This window comes from Condylura cristata, unplaced genomic scaffold (assembly GCF_000260355.1).
Source record: "Condylura cristata isolate star-nosed mole 26May11 unplaced genomic scaffold, ConCri1.0 scaffold00011, whole genome shotgun sequence".
Classification (NCBI taxonomy): domain Eukaryota; kingdom Metazoa; phylum Chordata; class Mammalia; order Eulipotyphla; family Talpidae; genus Condylura; species Condylura cristata.
In genome coordinates, this window is record NW_004567112.1 from 26291332 (window position 1) to 26306314 (window position 14983).

The 14983-nt window shown below is 45.8% G+C and overlaps 1 long non-coding RNA gene across 2 annotated transcripts in view; it reads left to right on the forward strand.

The window, feature by feature from the left end:
- LOC105853512 overlaps positions 1 to 14983 on the forward strand; it is a 46785-nt gene that overhangs the window by 331 nt on the left and 31471 nt on the right. The window contains exons 1-3 of one of the 2 annotated variants that reach the window (XR_001145357.1): positions 1 to 38; positions 310 to 447; positions 3684 to 5932. The exon at positions 1 to 38 is cut by the window's left edge and continues 331 nt beyond it. This is a non-coding gene — a long non-coding RNA (uncharacterized LOC105853512). Of the gene's footprint in view, positions 39 to 309; positions 448 to 3683; positions 5933 to 14983 lie in introns of those variants that run through there. The other variant, XR_001145356.1, reaches the window with a different exon arrangement.

Below are 14983 nucleotides of genomic sequence, written 5' to 3' on the forward strand. Positions count from 1 at the left end.
ACTATAAAAAGGCAGCTGGGCTTCAGTCTGGAAAGGAGGTGCAGACTCCAGGGATCGATTGATTATTGCTACTCAACTATTGGTTGAAGCCCTCTGAGGAGGTTTTTTTTTTAAATATGCTCCAGCTTATGAAGAGGTGTCTGAAGTCAGGCTGGGGAAGCAACTCAGCTACAGGGGATAACTTCCTGCTGGAAAGGGGAGCAGCGGCAGGGGTTGGGGGGATCAGGGTGTCAGGGGTGGTAGCCCTGGAATAGGAGCTTGGGGGTTCAGTGGTTCCCTTTTCCATTTCTCCATTGGCTTTTTATTTAGGAATACCCTGTGCCTGGCCTCTCAATTGGATGCAAGATCTCCCTTAATGAATAATCCCCATTTATTAAGATTATTGCCATCTCATTGCTGGGAACTTGGCAGAGGATAGTTCATTCAGCTCAATGATCAGCCCACAAGGTAAGTAATTCTATCCTTGTTCAAGATGAGGAAACTGAGGCACAATAAGGCAACTTCTCCAGTGTTACGTGGCTGTTCTGATGATAAGAGGGAGAATGTGGCCTCACTGCCCTTCACACAGGGAGGGCTAAAGAAATGACTAGCAAGGCCCAAGAGGGCAGCCGAGGTGTGAGGAGGGCTACTTTGTCCAGGCAGGTTTGACAGGTGGAGGCAGTCGGGCTGACTCTGCTTTGCCTTTGCAGTCTGCCAGTGAGCTTTGTCCTGAGTGGACTCTGGGAGGGGATGAAGTGCCAATACTTCTCCCTTTCCTGGGTTTGGCCTGATGGGGGCAGAGGTGAGTCCAGCCTCGCTTTTGGGCCTGCACACTTGACCTTCATGTCCCTATCAGCCAGTCCCAGGGCAGGCCCAACAGGGACCTCCAGTGCAGATGGGGCCCTGTGTCCCTGGGTCCCACAAATGATCTTCACTGCAAGGTGGGCACCAAGAAGGGGCCTACTAGTCCGTCACAGAATCTGATTTCTCAAGCTTCCAACTTCACCAGGAAAATGAAATAAGCAAATTGAGAGTCTGACTAACACAGTTGAGAGCTCGCTGCCAGTTCAGGTTCTGCGACTCTGCACACCCTCCCTGTGCCTCACTTCTGTCTGATGTAAAGCAGGACAATAGCAGTACCACCCGGTGGCGTTCTTTGAAGATTACGTGAGCCAGTCCCTCAGCGGTGCCTGGCAGGGAGAAGTGCTGTGTAGACCGTAGCTGCTTGCATCGGCCCTCACTTGCATCCAGGGCTTTCGTGGGGAGCACTCACGTTCTCATGGAGGATGCAGAGTGGGTTGGCTCTCTGAGCCTGAGGGCAGGACCCCCTCAGGAGTCAGGCCTCCCCACTTGGGGAGGTGGGCGTGGCCACCGCCATCCTGCTGCAGGGTCTTTTTTTTTATTAATATTTATTTATGCATACAGAACTGGGGTACAGGCCAGAGACGCAGGGGTGGTGAGAAGCTTCACCAGAGACAGAGCGGGGAGCAGAACAGGCAGATCATGGAAGTACACTGCTGAGGGGAGAGGTCTGCTGCGCCATGTGGATCTCCCCCCGGGCAGGTGGGGATCGAACTCATGCAGAAGTGTCCTCAGCTTCCTAGAGCTGTGCTTCAACCCGCTCGCCACCAAGGAGGACCACCTGCTGCAGGCTCTTTCAGGGCCAGGGAGAGCCTGGCCCCTTTCCAGCTGGGTCTTGACCTCACAGCCTGGATGGGAACCCATGGTGCTGGAAGAGGGGTGTAGGAGACAGGGAAGTGGAAAAGAGAGCGTCTCAGAGAAGGTTCTTTTAGTTTCGAGTAATATGAAGCACTGAAGCCAATTTAAGTTGAAAAGTGACTTTACGGGAAGGGTGTGAGACGTGCCACGGAGCTCAGGATGCAGGGGCCTCTAGTCTGGGCCTCTAGTTGGAACCAGAATCGAGGGACTGTGGGTCCCCCCCCATTCTCTGCTTCTTCAGTTTCCCCATCTGTCTCCATGCACTCTGTCCCGTGCTTGTTACCAGGCTGCCTCACTCATCCCTCCTCCCTGCTGTGCTTTGGGGTCCCTGCCAGGTTCTGGGAGCATGAGCCTGCTCAGCTCTGCTCGGTGGGGTCTGCATCTGTCCAGTGTGGCTGCCCCAGCCCTGCCCTGAGGGAGGCAGTGTTCTCAGAGACGGGCGTGTGACCTGGATGGACACAGGCAGTATGTTCTCAACAGAGGGAGAGAAGGGCACAGATCTGGGAAAACCTACTCTGCCGAGACAGGTTAAACCTGAGGATGATATTTACGTTCCTTACAGATGCAGGCTATTGGGGGCTTATAGTGTTCTTATTTAGAACTGATAACACAGCTCTGTTTTTGAGTGTCAGTCCCGGACACAGCTGTGCTTCAGAGACTCCCACATTTGGTGGTTTTCCCTGCAGGGCTTGGCTGATCACATTGGCTCCGAACTCACATGCAGACATGAAACACTGGATGTGCTTGGTCCCCACCCAGGAAGCTCGTGGGTTCTTGTGGAGTGGAGTCCCTGCTTATGTCCAGAACCCCTTCCTGAGCACAGCAAATCTCCCATTCTGACCATGGACCCAAGGGTCCACACCTGCTAGCTTAGGGGCGCAGATCAGTGGTACATCCTTTCTCCCAATGTGGGCTGATCTCCTGGTCACACCTGACCCGTATGGTCTCTTGGTCCCTTGACAGGAAGTGGGTCATAGGTTTGGATAAAACAGGATCCCACCCACCAACGATCTTAGAAAAGGGGACAGCCCCTTGCCTGGACATAGACTTTTCTAGCACCCCTTTCTGCTTCACCTCAGAAATGCACAGCATGTTGGCATAAAAGTAGCTTCAAAGCTGGTGCTCTTGAAGCATCTGGGTTTTCTATTTTGTACTCTGGGCTGGGTCTGAGGAGCCTGGGCCTCGGGATGAGCCATCTCTTGCCGCTGATGCTGCTGCCGCCATCTGCTCTCAGGCCTCTGAGCTGGGAGGACGGCCCCTGCTGGGCTCATCTGCTTCCTTTCTGAGCCTGGCTCTGTGCAGGAGATGGGCCATTGCTTTTTAGTGCTCTTCCTTAGATGTGGGCCCTGCCCCTCCCACCCACACCCTGGTTCCCCTGACTCTGCTCTGTCTGGCCTCCAAGGCTGGGACAGGGTCCAGGGAACATTGTCAGACCAGGCAGGGGCAGGGGTCGTAGAGCCCTGGCCTGGATTAGCTGCGTGCTCCAGCTGAGTAGCAGCCGCTAGCCTGAGATGTCTGCTGCCGAGTGGGAGCGGAGGTTTGCAAGCTGTTGAATGGCTGTGAAGCCCTGTCTGGGGTGGGTGGTAGGAGGGCACTCATCCAGCTTGAACAAATATTCTAGAGAGCTTGGGAGACATGGGCTGAAATGATTCAAGTTGGGTTCCTGCTGGGTTCAGTTACTTGGGGTCTACTGATTGGGCAGGGACTCCTACCATGAAAGGCAACAGCCTCTGGCAGCCTAGTGCTTCTGCTCCCCTATCACGGCAGACTCTGCCTGGAGGCTGTTTGAGTTCCCCATACAAGTAACACCCCAACAGGACTATGACAGCGTGGGGTGGGGGAAACACCACAGGTCTCAAAATCAGAGGCCTGAGGTCAACGCCTTCTCTGACACTTAGCTGTGTGACCGTGGGCAAGATACTTAACCTCTCTGTGCTTGGTTTCTTGATCTGTAGGAAATAATTATCCTCATTTTGACTTCATAGGATTGTTGTGAGGATCAAGGGAGGTGACGCATGTGAAGGCAGTTTGTGAACAACTCTCAGAGGACAAGGTCATTGGCAGTACACTGAAGCCCTGCTGTCTGAAGCTGCCTCCTGCTGCAGTAACTTGGGCTGGGCAAATGCAGCCTAAGGGCAGAGAAGAGGCTGGCCAGGAAGTGAATCTCGTGGACCCTCCCCTGGGCTTTGCATGCCTTGAGGCCCCTCCTCCTTCCAAGGTCTGGACAGGGCAGCTAGAGGGGCTAAGTGATTGTGTAATGGCCACATCTGTCAGCGTTGGCCAAATGGTTTTTCCAGGAGTCAGCAAGCTAATGGGCCAGAAGCCGGGAGAGAGCTTCTCCTAAGTGGAGCACTTTATCTACTCGGGAACAGAAGAGCATGCGGCCCAGGCCTCCGGGACTCAGAGAACAGCTGCTCTGCCCGCAGCCTTGAATTAGTGCCCTGTCGCTGCTGGCTTGCCTCACACCTGCTGCCAGGGGCCAGACTGCAGGTGGCAACCCAGTGACCATGGGCGGGGAGAGGGCAGAGACAGGAGCCCAGCCTGGGGTCATCCACCTCGTTTTGAACCTGCAACTCTGAACCTTGGCGTGACTGTGGGGCCTTGGCAAGTCCTTGCCCTGTCCAAGTCTCAGTCTCCTCATCTGTAAAACAGGCGACGAAGGTCCCTGTTTTGCTTTCCACACACAGTCCCACAGCGCCCAACGGCTCCGATTTCTCCACATCCTCGCCAACACTTATATGTTGGTTTGCTTCATCATGGTGTGGAAGGTATGAGTGTGAGGTAGCACCTCCTTGGTCCGGATTTGCCTCTCCCTGAAGATTAGTGACGTAGAACATCTTTTCATGTGTCACTGGAGGAAATGATTTTCGACATGTAAAAGTGTGCTGTTGGGGATTATAGAAAGGACTGAGTAGGAGAAGGCGAAGTTGGACACAGGCATTTTCTCTGTGTTTGGGTCATTATGCTACATCACAATAACTTGGTCAGAAAAAAGAAGGAAATGGAGTAAATTACATCTTCTTTCCTTTGCCAGCTGTCCCTCTTCCAATTTCTCTCCCTAGACATGGTAGTGCTGGCTGGCTCTGTGTGGCCATATAAAGCCACATCCCTCTCTTCATACAAATACTGGTAAATCATACACAGTTTGCTTTGGCTTTTTCCCGCTTAATGACATATTTTGGGGAGAGTTCCATGTGAGTGTGATAGTTTGCTTCTGGAATGTTCTTCTGAAGCTAGTTCTCAATTCACATGTTCTCTTTCCTCCCATCCATTTACTCCGCCTTTAAAAGCTTCCATCCATATTTCCTCCCAGCATCTGGCCAATACTCCTCTGGTTTACTTCTCACACAGATGAACACCCAATGCCCAGACTGATCCAATGGATATCATGGTATGTTCAGTGAAAGCAGAGGTTTTAAGTAGTTATCTACCTAATAATATTTATTTTTTTCTGCTTGAATTCATCTAGCAACTTGATTCCCCCTTTCCACTAAAAAATGAAAAGATAGTAAAGGCCAGTGTACTGTAAATACTGAGGTATTGATAGCAGTGTTGTATGAATTGTTGATGATTTAGCTTAAATTGTCTTAAACTTGGCACTAGAAAGTTGATTTAGGTTGCACTATAACCAACAAAGATCCTGCCTGGTGGGAGTTGGTATGTTCATGAGCAGTACCAATGTCATTCTAAGTGACATTGGCGAGGCTTGGGGTACAGGAAGAGGGGTGGGCTGAGATACCCCCGTGGGCCAGGGGAGGAGTGTGAGTTTTACCCTCAGTGGGTGGGTATCGGAATGTGAAAGGTTGCCCTTGTATTTTCTTATAAAAATAATGTTTACTTATGCACTTCACCTATGAGCCAGACATTCGCCCAGATACTTCTCACATATTAATTCCATGCTTATGCACATTTAAAAACTTGGCATTGTTTTTCTCACTTTGTAGCTAAAGAAAGCGAGGCTCAAAAGGCTCAAATGACTTATTCAGAATCAAACAGCTGGTGACCAGTAGATTCAGAAGTTTCACCTGGGGTCACCTGAGGCCATAGTCTTGCCTCAGCTTTTTGTCACACGCCCGTTCCTGCGGTTCCCATGTTTAACAGGAGGCGGTTCTGTGGTGAACACCTGTGCTGTGAACCTTTCTGCCTGTGGGAGGCAGAGAAGCGTGCTGCTGTCTGTGTGTTGGTGGGTGGACTGGGCAGTATACCTCCCTGGGCATCAGGAGAGGGGTGCCCTCAGGCCTGCTCATGCCAAGCAGATAGCTTGCCTCTGCTGACATGAGCCAGGCACCCTATTTCCCATACCTCCAGGCCATTGCAGGGACTGTTTTCCCTCCACATCCTGTGAGCAGACTGTGGGTCCCAAGGATCTTCCTGGTGTGGGGGCTACCTTGCGCACTGACTGCACCTGTTGAGGCTACCCAACTTCCCTAGCTCCCAGCCCATGACTGCTTCCAGTCCATTCTGTCAGCAGGGTCCAGCAGGTCCCGTCCATGGGGGTGGAGGAGGGCTTGAAAGAGCAATTCTTTTCAGGCATACAAGAGGGGTACAGGGAAGTCAGTGAGAGGTGGTGAAGCACCCAGGGAAGCCATTCTCATCCCTGAGCCCAAAGGGAAGGCACTGGAACCAGTGGGCTGTGTCCTTGAAGAGGGCTGCTGGACAGCACGGCTGATCCCTGGGAAGAAGTCCAGCCCCGAGGCTTCCTAATCATACTCCTGTCCCTCTTTCCCCTGCTGCTGTTTCCCTGCCTCTTCTCCATTGCCAGGATGGAAGCCAGAGTGGGCTGGAGGGCAGGAGGAAGCTGGAGGCTAACTGGAAGGCAGGCTGCGTGCCAGTCTGCTGGTGCCTCTGGGGTGTGGGTCTGACTCGATCTACCAGCCTGTCCAGACTGGTCCTCCTGCGCCTCCAACATAGTGAGGAAAATTTGAACTCAGTCAGGCCTCTGCCAACCTGAAGTGTGTGGAAGGTGGTGAAATGGGATCAAGGTGTGGAAGAAAGTGTGAGAACTCAGGGGCGACCTGAGCAGAATTTCAAGGGCATCTGAGGCACCTCCTTCTTGTCTTTGGGGCCCAAGGAGGCTGTGTAGCCCCCCGGGCTCTGTAACTTCTGGAGCTCTGGCTCTGCTCAGCCCTTCCCTCAAGTTTAAGTGGTCATCAATTACTCATGGAAATGAATGGCGTGTCCATTCTCCTGCTTTCATTAACGTCCTTATCTCTCTCTCTAGATGTCTGTACAGAGCTAACCCCCCAGTATTGGTTCTGGGCCAAAGGCCTATGTTATTTCTAAGCTCCTATCTCCCAGGAACCAGCACTGCCACTGACTTTCTGTGTGATGGAGACTTGGGGACAGAAGGGACACCAAATACCCTTCACATTGGGCTCGTTTCTTTCCATCTGGGAAAGACAATCTGTTTCTGGGTTCCTGGATCTCCAAAGGCCACTCCTCTGTGGGGGCATGGGTGGCAGATGAGCACTGCGCCCGTTTCTCCAAGGACCCTCTTCACGCTCCCTGGTTTTGCTTTCTGTAGCACCATGTTTATGGGGGAATTAAGGAACGGATATGAAGCTGACACAGATATGCAAATTCCTTGTTTATTTCCAAGCATTTTGTAGTACTTCAGAGGAAATGCAAGCACAACTTAGGTGAAAGTATTTCATCTCATAGATGTACTTCCTCCTTCCCTCCCCTTTAAAACACCTTCTTTGTCTTGCGGTTTCCTTTAAGCAGGGAGACCCCACCACCCCAGCTCCATTTGTCACCCCACTCACCTACCTGTAGCCCGTGTGGCAGGTAGCTTCTAAGATGACACCCTGTTATCCTCGCTTCCCATGGAATCCCCTTCCCTTAAGTGTGGGCTGGGTTTAACTGTTCGCTTCTAACAGACAGAGGAAGTTATATGACGGGACTTCTGAGATTAGGCTGTGCAAAGGTGGGGACTGCTCATGATGGGGTGAGGGGAAGGGAGAAGCCAGCTGTGATGTCATGAGGTAATCCTGTGGGAGACCCCACTAGGATTTGAGGGAGATCTCAGGTCAACAGCTTCAGGTACCGGAGGTGCATCTGGATGAGCTGGAGAAGCCTTCCCTGGAGCCTTCAGATGAGACCGCAGCCCCAGTGGCAGCTTCAGGAGACGCCTGGACAGTAGTCAAGTCAGGTCCAATTCCTGACTCATGGAACTACAAGAAGACACAACCCTTGTTTTTAGCCACTGTATTTGGGATGATTTATTTTGCAACATTAAGATGTGGAAAAGAGGCGCTGCAGCTGCCTGGGTAGAAGTTGACCGCAGGAATAGCCAGAGTCCTCCCTGCATCTCCAGGAGTGGAAGAAAGGGAGCCAGGCGCCTCCCGGCGGCCATATCAGCCACAGTCTCATCAGCCTCAAAACTGCTATCAGTTAGAACTCAGTGCCAAGCTCAGTGGAAAACTTCACTGAGGGTGGGAAGGGGGAGGCGGGGGGCGAACGGGGTCCCCTTTCCTTTCATTATTGACTGAACTCAATGTCTATTTTATTAATAATACATGTCTGGCGATGATGTCTGTGGACAAACGTTCACCTCCCGAGTCTAATTGTTCTTTCAGTCATCCCTCCTGTAGATTTATCATTCAGTCTCTGTTCTTTATTTAGTAGTTTTATTGCCAGTGATTAGTGATGGCATCAGTTGGAGTCCCTCTTTATGGGGAAGGTTCATCTCTGTTTACTAGTTGGATGAATCTGGAATGAGGGGGATAGTGGGGGTGGGGACCCGTCTCTCCCACTGCTGGCCTTTATTCAGCAGCCCTGGTTTCCCAGGGCCTCCCTTGCCTCATCTGCGTCCCCTTCTGGCTGGGCCTCAGACACGCCTGCAGGCTGACTCTGCTGAGTTGTCACTTAAAGGCAAGAGCTGCTTGAACAGCTTCTTGCTTGTCCCTCCCTTCTTCCCCAGCTCAGGGCTTGCAGTTATGCAAACCTGTGGGTTGGATCCCAGTTCCACTCCATGCATGCACTGAACTATTAGGACTTTGGGTTTTTCTTTAGCATAATAGAGAAAATAATAGCTTGTCAAAAGGGACTCCTACAAAGGAAGCCCAGCTCTTCTTCTGAGTCTGGTCTTGGAGTTGCCTAGGAAGAAGGGAGTAACTTTTTTCCAATTAAGCTACATTCGCTTTGTCATCTGAATCCAATTCCCCTTCAGTCCCTCCATCTAGGAATTATCCTTTATTAAACGCTGGCCCTCCCCTTATGTTTGAGCCCTGAACTGCAGCTGCAGCAGAATCTAGAGCCGTCCCAGGTGTCTTGCAGCCCTGCACTCCTGGAGGTTTTCCTCTTGCAGCTTTTTCAGGCCTGCTTGGTGGGAGGACGTGAAAGAACCATGACCTCCTCAGCAGCCAGAATGGGGGCTGGGGTGTGGAGGTTGTGTTCTGCCCCCGGATCCAGGCTGGAGGGCCCTGCCAGGTTCACTGGGCTCATCTTCAGCAAGGTCATCCGTGGAGCGTCCGCCAAGCAGTGAGGGCCTGTGGGTGAGGGAACCAGAACGATGAGCAGTTGGTGGGTTGCTGGACAATGAGCTAGTCCTCTGTGCTTACTAATTCACCTAATCCTCATCAGCACCGCAGGGGCTGTGAGTAGAATGATTTCGATTTTACAAATGAAGATACTGAGGGGCCTGCTGAAATCACCTAGTAAATGGTCCAGTGGGGCTATGACCCCAATTCCAGGCCTGGATCTTGGGTCCTCATACGTGGGGCCTCTTCTCAGTAATGTGTTGAGGAGACTCTGTGGGGTTAGGTAGGTAGGGTAGGTAGGTTGTGGACCTCTAGTGGGTTCAGGACCTGGGGCGCGCCTATGAAGGACAAACCAGAGGATAACTGCTATGTTATCCAGCATGTAGTGAATCTTTATTTTGCAGCATCTCTTTATATACACCACAATATACAATAGCGTATTGACTTAACCAATCTAGACAATCTCAAGCAGTAACAATAGCATATTGACTTATTCTAACTCTATATCTGCTGTTCTAGTTCTTTGAATACCCTGTCTAGTCCCAGAGGGCCCAGCCCTTGCACACATCCGGACACTTCTCCTACATGCTCTTTTGCTGTCTTTCTCAGATGTGGCTGCTTGCTCGCGTAACCTATTTTCTCACATACTTGGAGCTCAGACCCTGCACTAGAGAGCGTTCCCCAAGGTGCATGTGCTTTCACAGGCCTTTCGGTACCCAGGTCCAGATGCCAGTCAAGGTCATGCAAGAGCTCTGCCAACAGTAGGTAGTGGTTTACTACCCTGGCATGCTTTGGCTGCTGGTCTATAGTGCCCCCTTTAGGCGTGGTAAGGGTTAGTCTCTAGCTCCTCCTAGGCCCCTCAGCAGGGGGAGGTCGGATGAAAACAACCCCATCCTGACTGAGTTTCATGAGCTAAGTCCCTTCTGCCTAACAGAACCATGATATAGTGAGAACATAAAGTTGTAAGCCCCTGGCTGTATTATGCTTTACGTACATTAATAGTGTTAGTACCAATTATATTCTTGCAAACAGTGTATGAGAATTCCTGTTGCTCTGCATTCTTGTCAGCACTTGGGGTTGTTAGAATGTACTATTTTGTCAATCTAATGTTAGGTGATGCTATTTCATTATGATTTTAATTTGATTCACATACTTGAGACTGTTACTAGGGGCCGACACATTTAGGATTGTTATGTCTTCTTGATTAATTAATCCCCTTATCATTGTGAGATGTCTCTATTTAATCCTTGTTTTAAAATATAATTTAACTGACATTAATGTGGCCACTCCAATTTCCTTTAATTTTTTTTTAATTCTTCTGCAACTTGAGGTTACTTTTGAGGACAAATGAAGATGCTGAAGTTCAGAGTGGCCTGCTCAAATCACCTAGTAAGTCGTCCAGTGAGGATATGAAGCCAGGTAGTTTGATTCCAGGCCTGGATTTTAAATCCTCAGGTAGAAATCATCTGTGTTTCCATATGTACTTCGAGTTTATTCATGCTTCTTGCCATATGACATTTAATTGTAGGACTATTTAAGTCTCTGTTACTTCTATTCCTTAATTGATTTATAATTTGTTTTAGTTTAGTTTAATTTTTGCAATTACAATTAGTTTCAGAAAATATTGGAAGAAGAGAACACAAAGTTTTAAGAGTGAAATTATTTCTATGGATATTTTAAAATTGTTATTCTTTTTTGTAGCAAGATGCTCATACAAGAAACCCAACCAGTGTGGAATATTTAAAGTATGTAGATGTTGTGGAAATTTCATTGGTAATCACACAGTGGTCATGGACCCAAGTAGTATCTGAAGCCATTCAATGAATAAAGTTTAAGCAGATATTTGCCTAGTAATTAGATTTTCTGATTAGTTGCTAATATCTCAACTTTTTGAAACACCAATTATTTACCACATTAGTTGTATCAATTGAAAGCTCTACAAAGTATTAAAATCTCCTAATGCCCATGTTTTCCAAATAAGGTATTGTCAATTACACATCTATATATACTTGTCTGCACCTGTGTCTGATACAAGGAAATAGGTTCATACCTCCTCAGATGTACAGTGATTGGCCTTTTTTTCATGGCAAAAAATGCATTGGAGATTCTTGGATGGTGTTCAGCCCTATGTCATGGAGTGATATTCCATTGTTTGGATATAAAATTGAGCTGCTTAGTCATCTATAGGAAGACGTGGGTTGTTTGGGGGTGAACAAGCCATTATACCTAGTCAGATACAGGTCTTGGCGAACAGACATTTTCATCTCTCTTGGGTAAATAGATGGAGGTGAGGTTGCTTGCTCATACGGTGTGTATTCAATGTGATAAGAAATTATTTTCTAAAGTAATCTTACAGCCACCAGCAGTGCAAGAATGTGCCAGGGCTTAGGTGTCCTCGCTGGAGCTTAATTTGCTTTTTTATTTTAGTCATAGTTGCGTTTAGGTATTGAGTTGTCTTAATTTGCATTTCCCTAAAGTTGCACAACTTTTCCTGTGTCTATTTGTCATCCCTATAACTTCCTTGTTGAGGTGACTATTTAACTTCTTTGCCATGCTTTATTAGATTGTTTATTTTGATATGGTTTTAGGCTATATGTTTAAGACTATGATCAGTTTTGAATTAAGTTTTGTGTATGGTATGTGTTGAGATGCTTTTTTAAGATTTGATTTTCAGCTGTTAAACCAACATACATTTCTGAGACAAATCTCATTTGGACATTCTATTTAATATATAGCTATCAATAATTAGAGGGCATTCAATTATGTAGAATACAAATTATATAAAATAAAACAAAATTTTGTCACTATCATATGATATATATACATATATTAAAATTAGCTAAAATGTTGGTAAGGATGTTTGCATCTATGTTCACGATGTTTACATTTTTTCTTTTCTTGTAATGCCTTTGTTTAGTTTTGCATCAGAACGTAGGAGAAAATGACTTGTGAAGTTTTGTTTGTTTTTTCATCTTCATGTTCTTGAGGAATTTATGTAGAGTCAGTATTTCTTTCCTTTGAATAGTGGAGGAGTTTATGTAGAATCAGTGTTTTTTCCTTGAATAGAGTTCATCAGTGAAGCTCTGTGCTGGAGAGTTTCTTGTTGGAAAGGTTTTCAACTATTAATTTCATGTTTTAAACAAGTATAGTGCTATCGGGCCATCTATTTCTTCTTGAAGAGAGTCTTCGCCTTTGCAGATAGCTTCATTCTATAAACTGGCCCATTTCATTTGTTTCAGTTGTCAGTTGTGGGGTACGTATAGTTTACGATATTCTCTCTGTGTCCTTTAATCTCTTTAGCATCTATAGTCCTGTCCCCTTTCCCATGATATTGGCAATTTTTATCTTTTTTCTTTCTATTCTCTTTTTTCTTTCTTTTCTTTCTATTTCTATAAGTTTATTAGTTTTTTTGAGTCACTACAAGAATAGCTTATTATTTCATTGATTTTGTTCTTTTGTTTTTCTTTTTAAAGTCATTGATGTTTTTTAATTTTTTTTGCTTACTTAATGTTTCATTTGTTCATCCTTTATTAATTTTTCGAGGTAGAAGATTATTGATTTGAATGAGATCTTCCTTTTTTTCTAACACAGGCATTTAGTGCCATGAATCTCCCTCAAAATAGTACTTTAGCTATAGTCCACCAATTTTGTCATGTAGTGTTTTCATTTTCATTCAATTAAAATATTTTCTAATTTCCCTTTGAATTTCTTCTTTGATCCATGTATTATTTAGAAATATGTTATTTTTTCAAATATTTGAGTATTTTCCAGATATATTTTTGTCACTGATTACTAATTTAATTTCTTTTGGTCAAAGAATGTATTTTATATGATTGGAATCCTTATAAATTTATTGAGACTTGCTTTATGACCCAGAATATAGTCAGAATACAGTCTATTTTGGTAAATGCTTCATGCACTCCTTGAAAAGAATATTTATTTTGATATTGACTAAAGTGTGATATAAATGTGAGTTAGGTCAACGTTGATATTGTTTTTCAAGCTTTTTTTTTTTAATCAGTACTGATTTTCTGTCTACTTGATTTTCTGTCTACTTGTATTAAATATTAAGAAAGGGATATTGAAATCTTCAGCTGTAAGTTTTCTTTTTTTTCTATTTCTTGTCACTTTATTAGTTTTTCTTAATACTCTTTGAAGAGCTATTTTTTAAAAAACGATTGGTTTATTTATTTATACAGAGCTGGGGTATAGGTCAGAGGTGCAGGGGCAGTGAGAGGATTCACCAGAGACAGAGCAGGGAGCAGAACAGGCCAACTATCGAAGTGCACTGCTGAGAGGAACAGCGGGCGGGTCAGGAGAAGCCTGCCATGCCATGTGGATCACCTCCGGAGTGAGGTTCGAATTCATGCTGAAGTGGCTTTAGCTTCTAAGTGCTGTGCTTTAACCCACTGCGCCACCAGGTTGGGCCTGAAGATCTATTTTTAATTAGGTATCTTAAGCTCGTTATGCAATCACCTCCTTTACTCTTGATCATTTCCATACTTCATTGAGATCTTCCTTGTTTGATATTAATGTAAGCATGCCAATTTCATTTTGATTAGCCTTAGTATAGTCTTTTTCTCTAAGCATTTATTTTTTGAAACAGTTTGTGATTTTATATTCATAGTGAATGTTTATTGACAGATTATAATTGGGTCTTAATTTCCCTTTTTCCTTTAAAATCCAATCTGACCATCTAAAGTTGGGATATTTGTACCACAATTCCTGTTAAATATAATTATCTATTTTGGGTTTCAATTGACTATTTTGGTATTTGTCATATTGCTTCTGCTCCTTATTTTGCCTTTCTTTTCTTGTAAATGAATTTTTCTATAATATTATTTTAGATAATTATACAAAGATAATTATCCACTATGGCTAATTAACCATATCTCACATTTTATTTTTAAATGGTTGCTCTAGGGTTTACAATTTAATCTTTAACTGTAATAAATATTATGACCTTGCTTCTTGTATAGCTTAAGAATATTATGGCAATATTTTTTTCTTTACCTTCTTTCATCCTCTGTGCTTCTCTTAACACATTTTTTATTTCTGTGTATTCTATGAAGTCCACACCACACTTTTATTTTTGTTTTAAATAATTATATTTTAAGTATGTTAAATATAAAAAAATCTTTTAAAATTTACCCACATATTTATTTTCAGGATTTGTAATTACTGACTATCAACATAGATTCTCAGATTTCCTGTTGAAACCTTTAAAGACTCCTAAAGGCTATTGATTTAAGTCAAAATAGCCCACTGGATGGACCTAATGGTGTCACTTTGGATGGCACATCTCATGTGGCTTGGAGTCCCTGCTTACATGGCAGAGAAAGGAGTCAGACCGAGACTTACTCTGGATCTAGGAAATCTTCCCTGGCCATCGACACAGGGCTCAGATGGACTTAGAAAACTTTAGCTACTTGCACCAACAGCTTGGAGGATCCAGACTAGAGTCAAATATGTTGTGGATGGTTTTGGAGGGGGTGGAATGTAATTTTTCCTTTGCCTGCTGGCTTCTGCTCTGTTTTCCCTGCCTCCCCCTCCCATCCAGACTAACACGTAAGAGGTAAAGGCCTCTTTGAAGGCCAGGGGGCCATCCTGCCAGCCAAGAAGTATGCTCTGTGGACACAGAGTGGTCAGGGCTTCTTCAACAAATGTGCTCAGCTGTGGTCAACTAAGTCAAAGTTTTTAGAGCTGCAAGAACATTCTCGAAGAAAGCTGTTGGAAATATTGGTGACATTTGAAAAAATCTTAGTGGCTGATTTGATGTCCCTGTTTCAAAAACTGAACAAAAA